This window comes from Nelumbo lutea, chromosome 1, assembly GCF_056320005.1.
Source record: "Nelumbo lutea isolate HS-2025 chromosome 1, American lotus-T2T, whole genome shotgun sequence".
In the NCBI taxonomy this organism is placed as follows: domain Eukaryota; kingdom Viridiplantae; phylum Streptophyta; class Magnoliopsida; order Proteales; family Nelumbonaceae; genus Nelumbo; species Nelumbo lutea.
Window position 1 is genome coordinate 89,277,812 of NC_142684.1, and position 14,638 is coordinate 89,292,449.

Consider the following 14,638-nt stretch of genomic DNA (forward strand, 5'->3'; position numbering starts at 1 on the left):
TCCAAACAACTCTGGAGAAATTACATTCAAAGAACAAATGAACTTGGGTTTCCATTGGTTGATTGCAGAAGGTGCATTGTAAGTCCCCTTCTCTTCTCTTAGTCTAGAGATCGAGAGGTTTAATTTGGTTTTGACTGCACCCAACAGAAGTATTCCAATTGAGGAGCTGACATCTGAAGGGAGTTTGAAGAGATCACAAATTAGTCCACTTAATTGGTGAGGAAGACGCTTCACAAGATGGTTTATTAAAGAGTCTATAAGCTGATCTGACCTTAAATAAGCCATTCGAAGTGTGCTTCCATTATTACTTTTCTTCACAATATAATGGATGTAGGAGAGAGGGATATTGGTGATGGCCATGACTGAGGATTCTTCAAAGAACTCATTAAGTAGATCTACAATCCAGCAGATTTCGTATGTGATAAAGCTTTTGACTTTTAGGGAGGCCAAGGCTTCTGAAATTTGAACCCCTTTGAGAATTGGTCTATTATTTGAAAACCAAGGGACCCATGGGTCGTGAAAGGCTAAAACCTAATTTTCTCTGATCTTATTATCCAACAAAGAGAACCACTTAGCATCTTCCTGAATTTTAGGACATTTTCCCATCACCAAGAATCAGACGGCCTTGATTTGCATTGAAAAAGCTTTTGTTATTTAGATATTTTCTTCAAATAAGTTGAACCCATAAGTCATGAGTAATTTCCAAATTTGCTTTGAGAACAGTGCTTTGTTTATTGCATCTGCTTTCCTTAGTCCAATATCCTCCGGTGTTCTTCATTCTATTTATTTTGTGCCAAGCAATATTGTGTCCATAATTTTTCTCTTCTATCTCCCTTCCACGAAAGTTAATTTTGCATCTGTAAGTTTAACATCCTAAGTGATATTGGGATTTCAACCAACATGGACCATCCAAATGTTATACCAAATCAGCCCAAAAATCAATTCCATAAAATGATTTCCCACACTTAGAATAATGGATGAATGTCGTCCAAGACCAAACCCGATCCATGACAGATCTATTTAGTTTAAGATTTTTTTCTTTAAAAATAAAACAAACAATATATGAGCAGTTAGGTAATTTATCAATTACCGTTAACATAAGAGCGGGGATTTCACAAGATATGGAGGTGAAATTTAGAAGGTGCCAAACGTCTCAAAAAATAAAATCATGGATGTTGCATAAGGGTGAATTATTCCCTCCTGCGTTATTGAAGAAACATTTGAGCCTATCCTAATAATGATACGGGTTTTTACGGTTCAATCCACCCTAAGAGTCCCAAAAACCAAGTGCAATCCTCAAGTTGGTCACTCAGTGGGGATGATAGAAAATGCGATAGGGAACATTCCATTGTTGGCATCTATTGTGGTGGCGGATAGAAGCTTTCTTTGATATTTCTCATTTAAGTGTGTCCCGTCTACAAATAGTAGTGGCTGACACCCAAAGCGAAATCCATGTATAGATGTATAAAATGCTAAGAAGAGTCGCTTGAAATGATCATCTTCATTGATACTATAAGTGACATACGAACCTGGATCGGACTTGATAATCTTCTCACATAACCTTGGAATACATGAGTATGAGTCATCATCACTGCCATTGATTAGAACCTTTGTGACCTCTTTCCCCCTCTAAGCCTGTTGATATGTTAACTTCAATGCATAGTCACGTTTGATGTCCTTCACGATGTCTGTTGCCCTGTATGATGGATTGTCTCATATCTTCTCGACAAGAAGATTTCCTACAAACTTATTTGACCTAAGAAGAATTACAGAGGATTATGCAGCTGCGGTGTGTGAGTGTTGAGGTTGGTATGTATGCACTCAGACCATAAGCTCACCTCCTAGTGCACTAGCTCGAATTTCCCACCGGTAGTTGTCCATATTGCACTATGCATGAATGCGTGTCTTGTCATTCCGTTTATATGTATACGAAAATCTATGAGCTACAGAGTATTTAGACAAGGTAGTCTGAAATGCAGCCGCATCGTCGAACACTTGCCCAACTCTGGTTATAAGACCAAGCGGCGTTGTTGCTACCATGCTACCACTGTGAGACATACCATTTGAGCCAACACGCGTATGCATGCCATGGTCATTATCGTCGGAGCTAGGTTCTCCATTATCATTCCAGCAGCCCACGTCCCTCGTTGGTTCATTCAACGAGACTGTAATGTTCGATGTTTTGGTATTGAACCAGATAAGTGTTTGTACATCATTTTGGTTACGAAGTTTGAGGGTGCATTTCTCCTTGCACTGGATCGTGTAACATATCTTCGCGTCACGTGGATTGATCCCAAAACTACTACAAATGTCCAGCTCAAATGAATCAAATTTTGTGGTCTCATCTATAGTGATGCCAATTAATTCACCATTGAAGCTGCAAATGCATAAGATTGAATTATCTACCACGGAGTCCATATGTATTTGTGAATGGAAGACACACCTGCAAAAAGAGATATAGATCATCAGTCATAACTACTAGTGCAAATAGGAAATGGGGGCAGAAAACGTCTGTAATAAGAACGAATAGAATATTGTGTATTAGCCAAATGATAGGTGGACCACCAACAACCTTGGTGGTGGGGGTTGGTGCTTATAAGATAACTTCTTCCGATGAGAGTGGGGTTTAAATAGGAGGATTAAGGGGTATTTTGAGCATTATAGCGTGATGCATGTCAATCAGTCAGTGGGTGACCCATCGACAGACATCACCATAGGATGGAGTATAGGCCAGACCTGTTTAGTGATTTACCCATGACTTGGTCACCCATGCAAGTCGATGACTGATGGATACTCGAGTGGAAAGGCTATGGAAATATGAGTTGCAGCTCTACGACCAAGGGGCAATCCGTTGCAAAGTAGATACATTATAACATGATGCATGTCAATCGGTCAGTGGGTGACCCGTTGACAGACACCCCCATAGGCCGGAGGTGTAGGCCATACCTATTTAGTGATTGACCCGTGACTTGATCGCCCATGCAGGTCGATGACCAATGGACACTTGAGTGGAAAGGCTATGGCAGTACGAGTTGCAGACCAAGAACCAAGGGGCAATCCGTTGCAAAACAGGAGCACTATAGTGTGATACATGTCAATCGGTCAGTGGGTGACCGATTGATGGACGTCACCATAGGCTAGAGGTATAGGCCATACCTATTTAGAGATTGACCCATGACTTGGCTATGGTGGTAAGAGTTGCAACCCAATGACCAAGGGGCAATCCATTGCAAAGCAGGAGCACTATAGCGTGATGCATGTCAATCAGTCAGTGGGTGACCTGTCGACAAACATCACCATAGGCTGGAGGTATAGGCTAGACTTGCTTAGTGATTTACCCATGACTTGGCTGCCCATGCAGGTCGATTACTGATGGACCCTCGAGTGTAAAGGCTATGGCGATACGAGTTACAACCAAACACCCAAGGGGCAATTCGTTGCAAAGTATGAGCACTACAGTGTGATAAATGCCAATCGATCAATGTGGTGACCCTTTGACAGACAGCTCAGGCTCTTAAAACATCTATAAATGAAGTGGAAAAGGTCAGTTTGGTTAACACACTTCATAGTCTAACCAAGTTATACTCAATTTATTAGGTCCACGATGGAGCAGAATAACGTTAACACTGTCATTCTTCCATAGAGGGAGTTGCTCAACTTGATCCTTCCCGAATTGAACGCACTAGATGTTGAGTGGATCATGAGTTCTGGAAACAGCCTCTACCAAGCAACTGTGGCCCTCAACGTGTGTGGTCACGAGGTATCATTTACCGACAAACTATGTCCATCGACGGGAGCTAGCATACAAACAACGATTGCTAAAGGAATTCGTCATATCAGAGAAGACCACCATGCCCATGTGGTGTATATCACATACCCAGAATACCACAACGCTCTTAGGTAGAGTCGGGTCCTATAGAGAGACGTGGACGCTTTGGTGTAGGAGCATATGGCTTTGCGCCAGCAAAATCTAGAGCTTTTATGCGAAGTCACAGAGATGAGAGTGTGTGTCGATAGCAGTGTATCGAGCAACAATCTATAATGTTAGTAGTTGTATTGTCCCTTCTGTAGTCCACCCCACCCTTATGTTTAGTACTTATCTGAAAATTTTAATGCTAGTAGTTGTATCGTCCCTATCTGAAATTGTAGTGGCAATACTTGTGCATTATTGATATTTACTCGCACTTTTAATACTTGGCCTAGGCCATCTTTTCCTCATCTGAGTACGTCCAGGGGAGCTCTCCCTTCCTTGTGCATGTGGTTCCGCCGCCCGACTACCCCCACGCCCTCTCTTCGGGATAGTTTCTAGGAATTGGCTGAATCACCCACAAGTCGATCCGGTAGGTGCGGAGGGGTGCGATGGGTACCAAACCCACTCCCCCTACTTCCACTCACCCATCGAGCATCCTAACACCTCCCAATCGCCAATTGGTCTAATGGTGGGAAACGGTGGTTCTGCAAAAGCATTGTTTCCCACCGTCGGCCTTTCCCGTTGGACTGGGGTATCTTCGCCTCATTTGGGTACTTATAGAGGACCTCCCCCACCCTGTGGAGGTGGTTCCACTGCCCGACTATCCCCCTCTAAGACCGTTTATGAGAATTAGTCGAATCGCCTGGAGACCGATCTGACATGTGCGGTGGGGTGCAATGGCAACCAAACCCACTCACCCCTACTGCCACTCTCCCACTGAGCATCCCGACACCTTCTGATCGCCAATCAACCCGATGGAGGGAAACAGTGGTTCTACAAAAGCATCGTTTCCCAACGTCGGCCTTCCCCATTGGCCCGGGGTGTCTTCGCCTCATCTGGGTTTCTATAGGGGACCTCTCCCCTCCTTGTGCATGTGGTTCCACCGCTCGACTACCCCTATGCCTCCCATTTTGTACCGTTTTTGGGAAATGGCCGAATCTCCTGAAGGTCAATCTGGCAGGTGCAAAGGGATGCAATCGCCAATCGGCCCGATGGCTCGGGCTGACGGTGGGAAACGATGGTTCTGTAAAAGGACCGTTTCCCATCGTCGGCCTTCCCCATTGGCCTGGGGCGTCTCTTCCTCATCTAGGTACTTATAGGGGACCTCTTCCCTCCCTGTGCATGTGGTTCCACCCCCCAACTACCCCATGCCCTCCCTTCAGGACCGTTTCTTAGAATTGGCCGAATCACCCGGAGGCCAACCGATGGGTGCAGAGGGGTGCAATGGCCACCAAGCGCACTACCCCTACTGTTAGACAATGTATGCCCTTAGATCCAATCAGATTGATGTACATTATAATATTTATTGTAAATGAATAAAGTACATATTTGATTCATGTTATAGTGGTGTGTTTCTGCGTAATACCCTTAAACTGGACACATAATACCCTTAAATGAATAAAGTACATATTCAATCTAGGGAGATCTATCCTGATAAGGCTGACACTTATGTGCTGCCAAGTTGGTTGGGGTGGCCTATCTTAGCCGCCAGGGTGAGACCCGAGGTACATGCAGTGTAGGTTTAAATTGAAACCTTAGACTGGACCAGAATTCCAGTGTTGCCCTAGACCTTGGTGATAAGTGGGCAAAACTGGAATGTCACACCTGACCCCTAGACTCGATTATGATACTACACTAGGTGTCAGATTGGACTGTCTTTGATGTGCCAATCAGTGAGATCCTTAGAGGGGGGTCAAAACCTGGGTCTGTTGGGACAGTCCGAGAATTCATCTAAGTGGGTGGTCATAGTGACAGGATCAGCCCCTTTGTTGGACAAAGGTAATGATCGGGGATGCACTCTCTCTGATGGAATCCAAAACTGCCGACAGTTGATTTCAATCGTTGAAATTTGTTTTTGCAATATATATATATATATATATATATATATTGGTTTCAAAATGTTTGCAAAAGGTTTTAATTCCCGGGATCAATGTGAGTGGAGAGTGCATCATTGTTCCTTGTAGTCGAGGGAGAGGTCCTCTCTTGTCAGGCAGTGTTTGATCATTATGGGCTGAGAGATTAAGTGTAAGACCATTGAGAGTAATACCTGATGGGCTAATCTTGCATCTGCCCACAGTCCCTAGGTTTTTATAAGGTGGCTTGGCCCAGAGATCACTTAATGTAAGTATTGGGCCCATTAGGAGTCCATGCGATGGGCTTCAGGGGGTTCATTGTCTTTTCAGTGAATTCGGTCAGGCCTTGTAACAGAGGTAGGGATAAACCCATGTGGCTGATGTGTAGATCAATGTTTGGGTCCCACGCCATACAAAGAAGCTCAACTGGGCAGCAATTTGGAAGCATTCTGAGCACTTAGACTTATTGGGCCCAAAGCCCATTTTGAATTGGCCTAATTTGATTAGTTAAATAAGGGGGCGGATCTGGGATTAAATCAACAGATAGGATAGGGTCTTATCCCTATCCACTCAGAGAGTCTAGATTCAAATCCTGATTTGAATCTAGAAACCTTCTGATAAGATTAGGAGAGAGCTGATCTAATCTGTAGATAAGATAAGGGTTTATCCTTATCTTTTAAAGAGAACTCCTTATCCAAATACAGATTTGGATTAGAAAATTCCTAATGAGATTAGGAGCTCTCTTTAAGGCTATAAAAGGAGGAGGGGGCGAACCATTCAGCCCATCCTAGCATCCAGAGATCATATCTCAGTTTACACAGAGAGAAGACAACATCAATGTGACTGCGCCATCTTCTCCCTACGTTCTCCTCTAATTGCCGCCATACTGACAGTTCGATCTCCATTGTAGGAGCGATCAAAAAGAATCTTGATATCAGTCTTTGGAGGAAGGCTATTCAGAAGTCGTGCTCACTGCCTCCATCAAATTCTTGTTGAAGAATTATGTTCATTGGACGGACCCTGCTGATTCTGCTCCACCATTCACTGTGTCATCTTCAGTGGGAGCAGTCTTTGGAGTTTTTCTTTGGGCGTGAACACCTTCGTTGGGAGATATTGCATCTTCGTATCAGGTATATCCCTATCCTATTGAATTTGTTCAGATCTGGTTCGGTTCTTGATTCAAGATTGATCATTGAAAAACAGTTTTCTAAAACAAAGAATGTGATTCCTAGATGGGAGAAAAATTTTTTGAAATTTTGCCCTACCTTCTTGCAGGGTTCGGCCATCCATATGATGGATCTCTCATCCCTTCACCTGCTGCCACTCACTCACCAAGCGTGCCGACGGTGGGAAAGGGAGCTTCTATAAAAGCATTGTTTGCCACTGTCGGCCTTCCCCGTTGCCCTGGGGTGTCTTTGCCTCATTTGGGTACTTATAGGGGACCTCCCCCCACCCCGTGGAGATGGTTCTGCCGCTTGACTAATCTCGTGGCCCCCCTCCGGGACCGTTTCTGGGAATTGACCGAATCACCTAGAGGCTGATCTAACGGGTGCAGAGGGGTGGGATTTCCACCAAACCCACTCCCCCCTACTTCTACTCACCTACCGACCATCCCGACACCTTTCAATCGCCCACCGGCCTGATAGCTTGTCGGAACAGTGGTTCTGCAAAAGCATTGTTTCCCACTATCGGCCTTCCCCATTCCATCGGGGCATATCCGCCTCATCTGGGAACTTATAGGGGACCTCCCCCTACCCCATGGAGGTGGTTCTGTTGCCTAACTACTCCCGTGCCCCCCCTCGGGATCATTTCTGGGAATTGGCCGAATCACCCGGAGGCCGACCCGACGGACTTCCCAGTGGGCCTAAGCTTCTCTGCCTCTTGCCAGAAGGTATGTTAGATGAATTAAGAGACTTCTTTATCAAGAAAAGAATATCTTCTAAGCAATTTATGTTTATATATTGATATTTAAAAAGTCAAAATAATTACAATAAGATACAAAAATAGTTCACCAACATGGAAACAAAAGGGGGAGTTTTTTAACACAATATTAAAAACATAAACCTACGTATTCACCATCAATGATGAACTATTTCCAAAACACCATTGTCCGGAGAATAATAACAAAAACGACAAAAACAAGTTGCTTAACTATAGACATCCCTTCAGTAGCTAACTCATGGACTGATTTCATAGATTCAATCTGTCTTATGCAAACATCAATTAATCTCTCCACTTTTTCAAGGCATTTTAAAATATCACCATGACGGTTTTCCGATGTAACCTCATCGTACCAATCTCGAGGAATTGCCTACTCAAAAAATTTGCAACCACCAATAGAATCACTTTCAGTTGTTAGGCTATCAAACACCTACTCCTATAAGTGCAATACATGTCATTAGCAATATACATGCTTTATATTGATATTGACAAATAATATCATCAAACTAAAAATATTACCTTGGATTTTAATCTACAACTATAAAATAACTTATGTGGATTATTCCGAATTGTATAAATTCGGATAATACATTTTCATTTGCAATAGCAATACTTAGTATCATATTGCAAACTACTCGAACATTCGTTTCGAACACTTTGTTGGCTATTCATACCTACAAATGTTCAATAACCCACGATAATGACATTCGTATCTTAATCAACATTAAATACTTAATTTAGATTAGTTAATATTCAAATATTCATTTACATAGGTCGTTACGGCAACCAATTAGGGAAAAAATTTAACAAAGTAAATGCACGGGTGGCCAAACCAGAATGAATCGGAGACACAGGCGTTGTGCCGAAAACACAGGCGGTCTTTGTGTGAATGACGAAGAAGAAGACGTGGTAAAATGCTTGATCTTTGAAATTTAGCTTTGGTGAGTAAGATGCTATAGAGCTCTTAGTTCGAATGAGGAAGAAGAAAACGTTGTAGTAGCATCAAAATTTTAGCTTCAGTCAATAAGATGCTGCGTTCGGTTCGAATGAGGAAGAATACTGAAATTGTTGCCTTCCATTTGGATGAGGAAGAACACTAATCGAAGATGATGGAGACACTGCTGGTTCGGTTAGCTCCCCTTCAGAAATCGACGATCGAAGATGTTTCGCCTGGGGTGAGCAAGAAGACGATGGAGATGTCGCTGGTTTGTTCGGCTTGAATGAAGAAGAAAAGAAGATTACCATTGGCCGAATGGGGTAACGCTGCTGCGTTCAGTTCAAATGAGGAAGAAGAGGGTGAGCAAAAAGACGACGGGGATGCCATTGGTGTATTCGGTTCGAATGAAGAAGAAGATTACCGTTGGCCGCTGTTGCATTTAATTTGAATGAAGAAGATTACCGTTGGTTGCTGGTGTATCTGCTATATTCGATTCGAACGAAGAAGAATATCGTTGAGGTATAAGAAGTATAATGGGATCGAAAGTTTCACTCATCTGAAATGGTGGGGGGAGTTGGAATAAATTTTAGATTTATTAGGTGGGGGTGGGATTGAATCGGGTTTCCGTACATCCTTAATTTAATTTTCGACTTGTGAGGGGAGCAGACGTAAGATCCCCCTAATTTATTCCAATCTAATTAAATTCTCCAGTTTAGGCTTTGTTTGCTTTGATTGAAAATGGGGAAAAGTACTCTGTTGCTCCCTTGAAAATTTTTGCCTCTCTTTAACAACTCTCCGCCACCTGCTTTCTTAAAACATATCTGACATCCGAAGAACGACAGGTACAGTGGAAACCAAAAAAATGGCACATGGATAACTGGAAGAGCAGCAAAAGCAAACACAAAGCTAAATGCACATGTCAATCTCTCTGATTCCAAATCAAAAGAGGCCCAAGGCTAAAACCACGGGTATAGAGGATTTTTCTTTTACTCTCCTATATATCTCTCTTGGTTTCATTGTCAACCTGATTCCTTTCAGTCTCAGCAACAAGCTACCGGAACCGGAAGTGATGATGGCTAGTCCCAGTAGACGTATATTTCATGTTGCTATGTACCCCTGGTTTGCGATTGGCCACATCACCCCCTACCTCCCAAAACAAAGTCCAAGTTGGAGCACTTGAATCGCTACCCACATCTCATCCGCTTCATCACAATTCCAATCGCTCGCGTGGATGACCTCCCGCCGACCGCAGAGACCACTGCTGATGTGTCTAGCCCCATGGTTCCCCTCCTCATGACTACCCTAGACCTGACCAAGGACCATGTTGAAGCTGCTCAACTCGATCTTAAGCCTGATTTAGTTTTTTATGATTTCGCCTATTGGCTTCCGGCCCTGGCACGACATCTTGGCATCAAATCCATCCATTACAGCGTCGTCAGTTCTGCAGCGTCCTCCTACCTCGCATCACCTGCACGTATGCCGCCCAGCGCGGGGGTCAAACAGTTAACCCAGGAAGAGCTGATGCAACCTCCAATGGGCTACCCATCATCTTCCCCATTTCAGATTCGTCGCTACGAGACTCGCGATGCATTATTAGCTTTCCAAGACAGGGGTGATGGGTTAACATTCTACGATATGTTGACGACCTCGTTTGGAGATTCCGACGCCATCTGCTTTCGAACTTGCCGAGAGATCGAGGGGCTTTACTGCGACTACATGGCTACCCAATACGGAAAGGCAGTCTTATTGACGGGGCCATTAATTCTACCTGCTCATCATCAGCAACCAAACACAAGTTTATTGGACGAGCCTTGGTCCAAGTGGCTCGGCAATTTCAAGGAGGGATCGGTGGTGTATTGTGCATTTGGAAGCGAATGTATACTTCAAAAGGACCAGTTCCAGGAATGGTGCTGGGGTTTGAGCTGACCGAACTACCCTTCTTGGTAGCACTGAAACCACCACACGGAGCATCAACAATAGAGGAGGCATTGCCCGATGGGTTCAAGGAGAGGGTCCAAGGAAGAGGAGTAGTTCATGGGGGTTGGGTTCCACAGACGCGGATACTGAGTCACCCCTCGGTCGGGTGTTTTGTGAGCCACTGTGGGTATGGCTCCATGTGGGAGTCTTTAGTGAGCTCTTGCCAGATAGTACTGATTCCAAACTACGGCGATCAGTTCATGCACACCCAACTATTAACTAGAAGTCTGAAGGTTGCGGTGGAGGTTGAGAGAAGGGAAGAAGATGGATGGCTCAGCAGAGAGAGCGTGTGCAAGGCCATAAGATTGGTGATGGACGGAGAGAACCAGATCAGAAAAGAAGTGAAGGCCAATCATGTTAAGTGGAGGGACTTTTTGTTAGATGAAAACATGCAATCTTCCTGCATTGATGCTTTCATCCATGACCTACGAGTTTTATTGGGTTGGAGAGATTAAATTTAAATGGGTATCCAAGAGATTCAAATGGTGCAGCTCACATCCTTGGTAATGCATGTTTAAAACTTAGAAGCTGAGTATCAGTTTGTTGGAGCCTTCCCTATGTGGATGCGGTACATGTTTGTTTGATAATAGAGGCCTTTGTTTTAAGTCTACTTGTAGCCTTGTTTTTATTTGTGTTTTGTCCTGTTGTTGTGTTTGTGGTTGTTTGTCTTGTTTCTATTCCTGTTCTGTTCTGTTTTCTTTACGCTCTCCGGTTGGAGAAGAGTGCAAATTTAGATGAAAGAGAGAGTCTTGAATAAAAAAGCATTATTAACGCAAAGATCGGATTCGAATATAGAGCATATTTGAATTCGATCTTATAAAACAAATAGCGCATATGAATATCTGATCAGATCTTACAAACGCATATTCCAATTCGAATATGTTAATAATGTCGGATATGCGATCTGATTTAGTAGTCTGACTTCTTTACAAAGAGATTTTGTAGTACTCAACTACAATATGAAGTTTCAGTTTGAAAGGAGTACAAATATAAGGTTTTGAGCTTCGATTTGTATTCCTTTCAAATGGAGATGAAGAGATTTCTTAGAAGTTAACTACTATTTTAATAGAACTTGAAATAGCATTAATAATCATTTGGGTCAAACAGTTTTTTTGACAAAATCAACAGTTTTGGACTAAATATCAGGTTTCAACAAAATTAGACCCAAAATTAAAGTTGGGTGATGGTTTGAACGGTTCAACCAATCAATCAATAAGAGGTTGAAAACACGGGTATAAATATTATAAAATGACATATAATATTATATGCAATATTTATGTTTATACATAACATATTTTATTATATATGATACATATATATGTATTATATAATATAAGGAAGCATTTGATAAGTCTTTTTTGTGTGGTCTTTTGGGGTTTTATAATGCTTGGAAGACCAAAATTTAGTCCTTCTCTATTTGATAATAATGAAAGGTAGGATGTTAGAAAGACCTATGCCCTAAAAAGCTCATGGAAGCCCAAAATGGCCAAAAATTTGGAAGCATCAAAGGTTTAAAATTTCATCATGTTTACATACCGTATCTTCGAGTTCTTGGCATGGGGAATGGTCCCAAATCAATGCTACCATTTCTTTTCGTTGTGCTAAAGGTGTATCGATGCCATATCGATAAGTTTCAGTCATGTATCGGCCGATATGGTAGCGTATCGACCGACACACAACGACTTTTCTGTTGCGGAAACACAAATTGAAGTGGTTCGAAAGATGGCTTCTAAATCCATTACAGAAGCCCTCTTTCTTCCCCAAACTCTCCATAAAGCATTTTAACATTCCTAGAGACTCAAATCTTGCATTTTAACTCTGACGAATTCAGGGACTACTTAAAGGTCAACGAGATAGTATCACAGTTGGCTCATCCTGCTACACCGCAATTAAACGGTATTTCAGAGAGGAGGAATATGATCTTATTGGATATAGTCCAGTCACTTCTCGTGCACTTAGAATTGCCCACATCCTTTTGGGGTTTCACATTGGAGACTGCGATATACGTGCTAAACTGGGTTCCAACCAAATCGGTTCCGAATACTCCATATGAACTTTGGACCGAAAAAAAACCAAGTATCAGACAATTGAAAATTTGGGGTTGTCTAACACACGTTAAAAAAATGAGTGCAGACAAATTGAAATCCAAGACTAGTCGTTGCCTATTCGTAGGTTACCCCAAAGGCTCTGTGGGTTATATATTCTATAACCCGGGAGAACATAAGGTGTTCTGTAGCCGAAATGCCCATTTCTTGGAGGATGATTACATCTTGAACAATCATCATCACAAAATTGTTCTTGATGATGAGAGCTCAGGGTCAGTGGGAGATATCCCACAAGTTCTAGGTAATGACCAACCTAGAAGATCTACCCGAGTTTTCAGGCCTCCAGTTCATCTTGGCTATGACCAGGATAGTTACCTGGTGGAAGCTACGACCAGTGAGGAGGATCCCGTGACTTATACAGAAGCTATGTTGACATAAGATTCTTGAAGTGGGTAGATGCCATGAGAGCTGAGATGGACTCAATGGAGACCAACGGAGTCTGGAATCTAATAGATCCGCCCCCTGGGATAAAAGCAATTGGTTTCAAATGGATCTATAAGAAGAAGAATGGCCCCGATGGTAAGGTTGAGACCTATAAGGCTCGTCTGGTGGCGAAAGGGTATACTCAGAAAGAGGGCATCGATTATAAGGAAACATTTTCGTCGATAGCCATGCTTAAATCCATTAGGATCCTATTAGATGTAGCAGCATACCATGACTACGAGATTTGGCAAATGGATGTCAAAACTGCATTCCTGAATGAATATCTTACTGAATATATCTATATGCAGCAACCACAAGGTTTCATAGTTGCATGTCAGGAACACATAGTATGTAAATTGAATAGATTCATATATAAACTTAAGCAAGCGCTCCCCACATATAGACCACATCTAGACTGTCCGATCTCAGCTATCTCCAAACGGCCTCAAGTATAAATAGGAAGTGACCCCCTCAAGGTAAGGGACTGGAACTTGAGTGTTCCCACCTACTCTCCTTTGTGGCCTCATTTGAGTATTCCCACCTCAAGCCTCATCCACCTCACACCCCTCCTATTACTAACTTGAGTGTAGAGTTTCCGCCTCAATACCAACACAAGGCTTCTAACGTCTTCCTCCAGCAGGGCCGACCTTCTAGTCCTCGCCCACCTCGAGCCTCAGGCTACTCAGCAACTTAAGAGCGAAGTTACAATATTATGCTCAGCCCATTCTGAACATCAACACGTTCTTTGGATCAAGTTGGCCGAGATATCAAAGTGAGAGCAATGAGAGGAGAGTAGGTGCAACAGTAAAATTAGAGTGCATGAGAGAACTTACCGTGGTCAGTGATCCGTATTTATAAGTGAGGTCCCTCTTGAGGAACATAATGGGCTTCCCATGACTTCTCACTCACACATCAGGTGTCATTCCATGGCGACATGAACGAGCCTTACTCTATCGACTATCATTAATGTATCAAGGGGCTCGACCAAGGTCATAATACCTGCCATTATGATTCTTCATTAAGTGAAAGAGCAAAATATTAAAACTACCCTCCAAGGTCTGCACAATGACGGAACTGCGCCGAACGCCACGTGTATGTGTTTCTTGGATGGAAGATTCAGGCTGTATATATCAAAGAGAAATGGAGAAAAGTGTAATTTTTCTTAGAAATTATGAGTAATGTTATATATAACCATCTGATCAGTCCCCTCTTTTATATAAATTAAATTTCTTAGGTTCAGTTTGAAAAGAGTATAAATTTTGCGCTGTGCATATTGTATATAAGTATATATTTTATTAATAAATAATGTATAATTATGTTTTAGACATGTGATATGCATTTTTATATTTAATATTTTTTTTATTTAATTTTTCATTTTTTATTTATAAATATATTAAAAATTATAATTTAAGGACAAAAAATGGTGCCTTGC

At 42.4% G+C, this 14,638-nt stretch overlaps 1 pseudogene across 1 annotated transcript; it reads left to right on the plus strand.

The window, feature by feature from the left end:
* Positions 1-8,726: 8,726 nt before the first annotated feature.
* LOC148876019 (cyanidin 3-O-galactoside 2''-O-xylosyltransferase FGGT1-like) lies at positions 8,727-11,378 on the plus strand (annotated as a pseudogene). The gene has a single exon (XR_016105249.1). The product of XR_016105249.1 is annotated as a cyanidin 3-O-galactoside 2''-O-xylosyltransferase FGGT1-like (transcript).
* Positions 11,379-14,638: the final 3,260 nt, after the last annotated feature.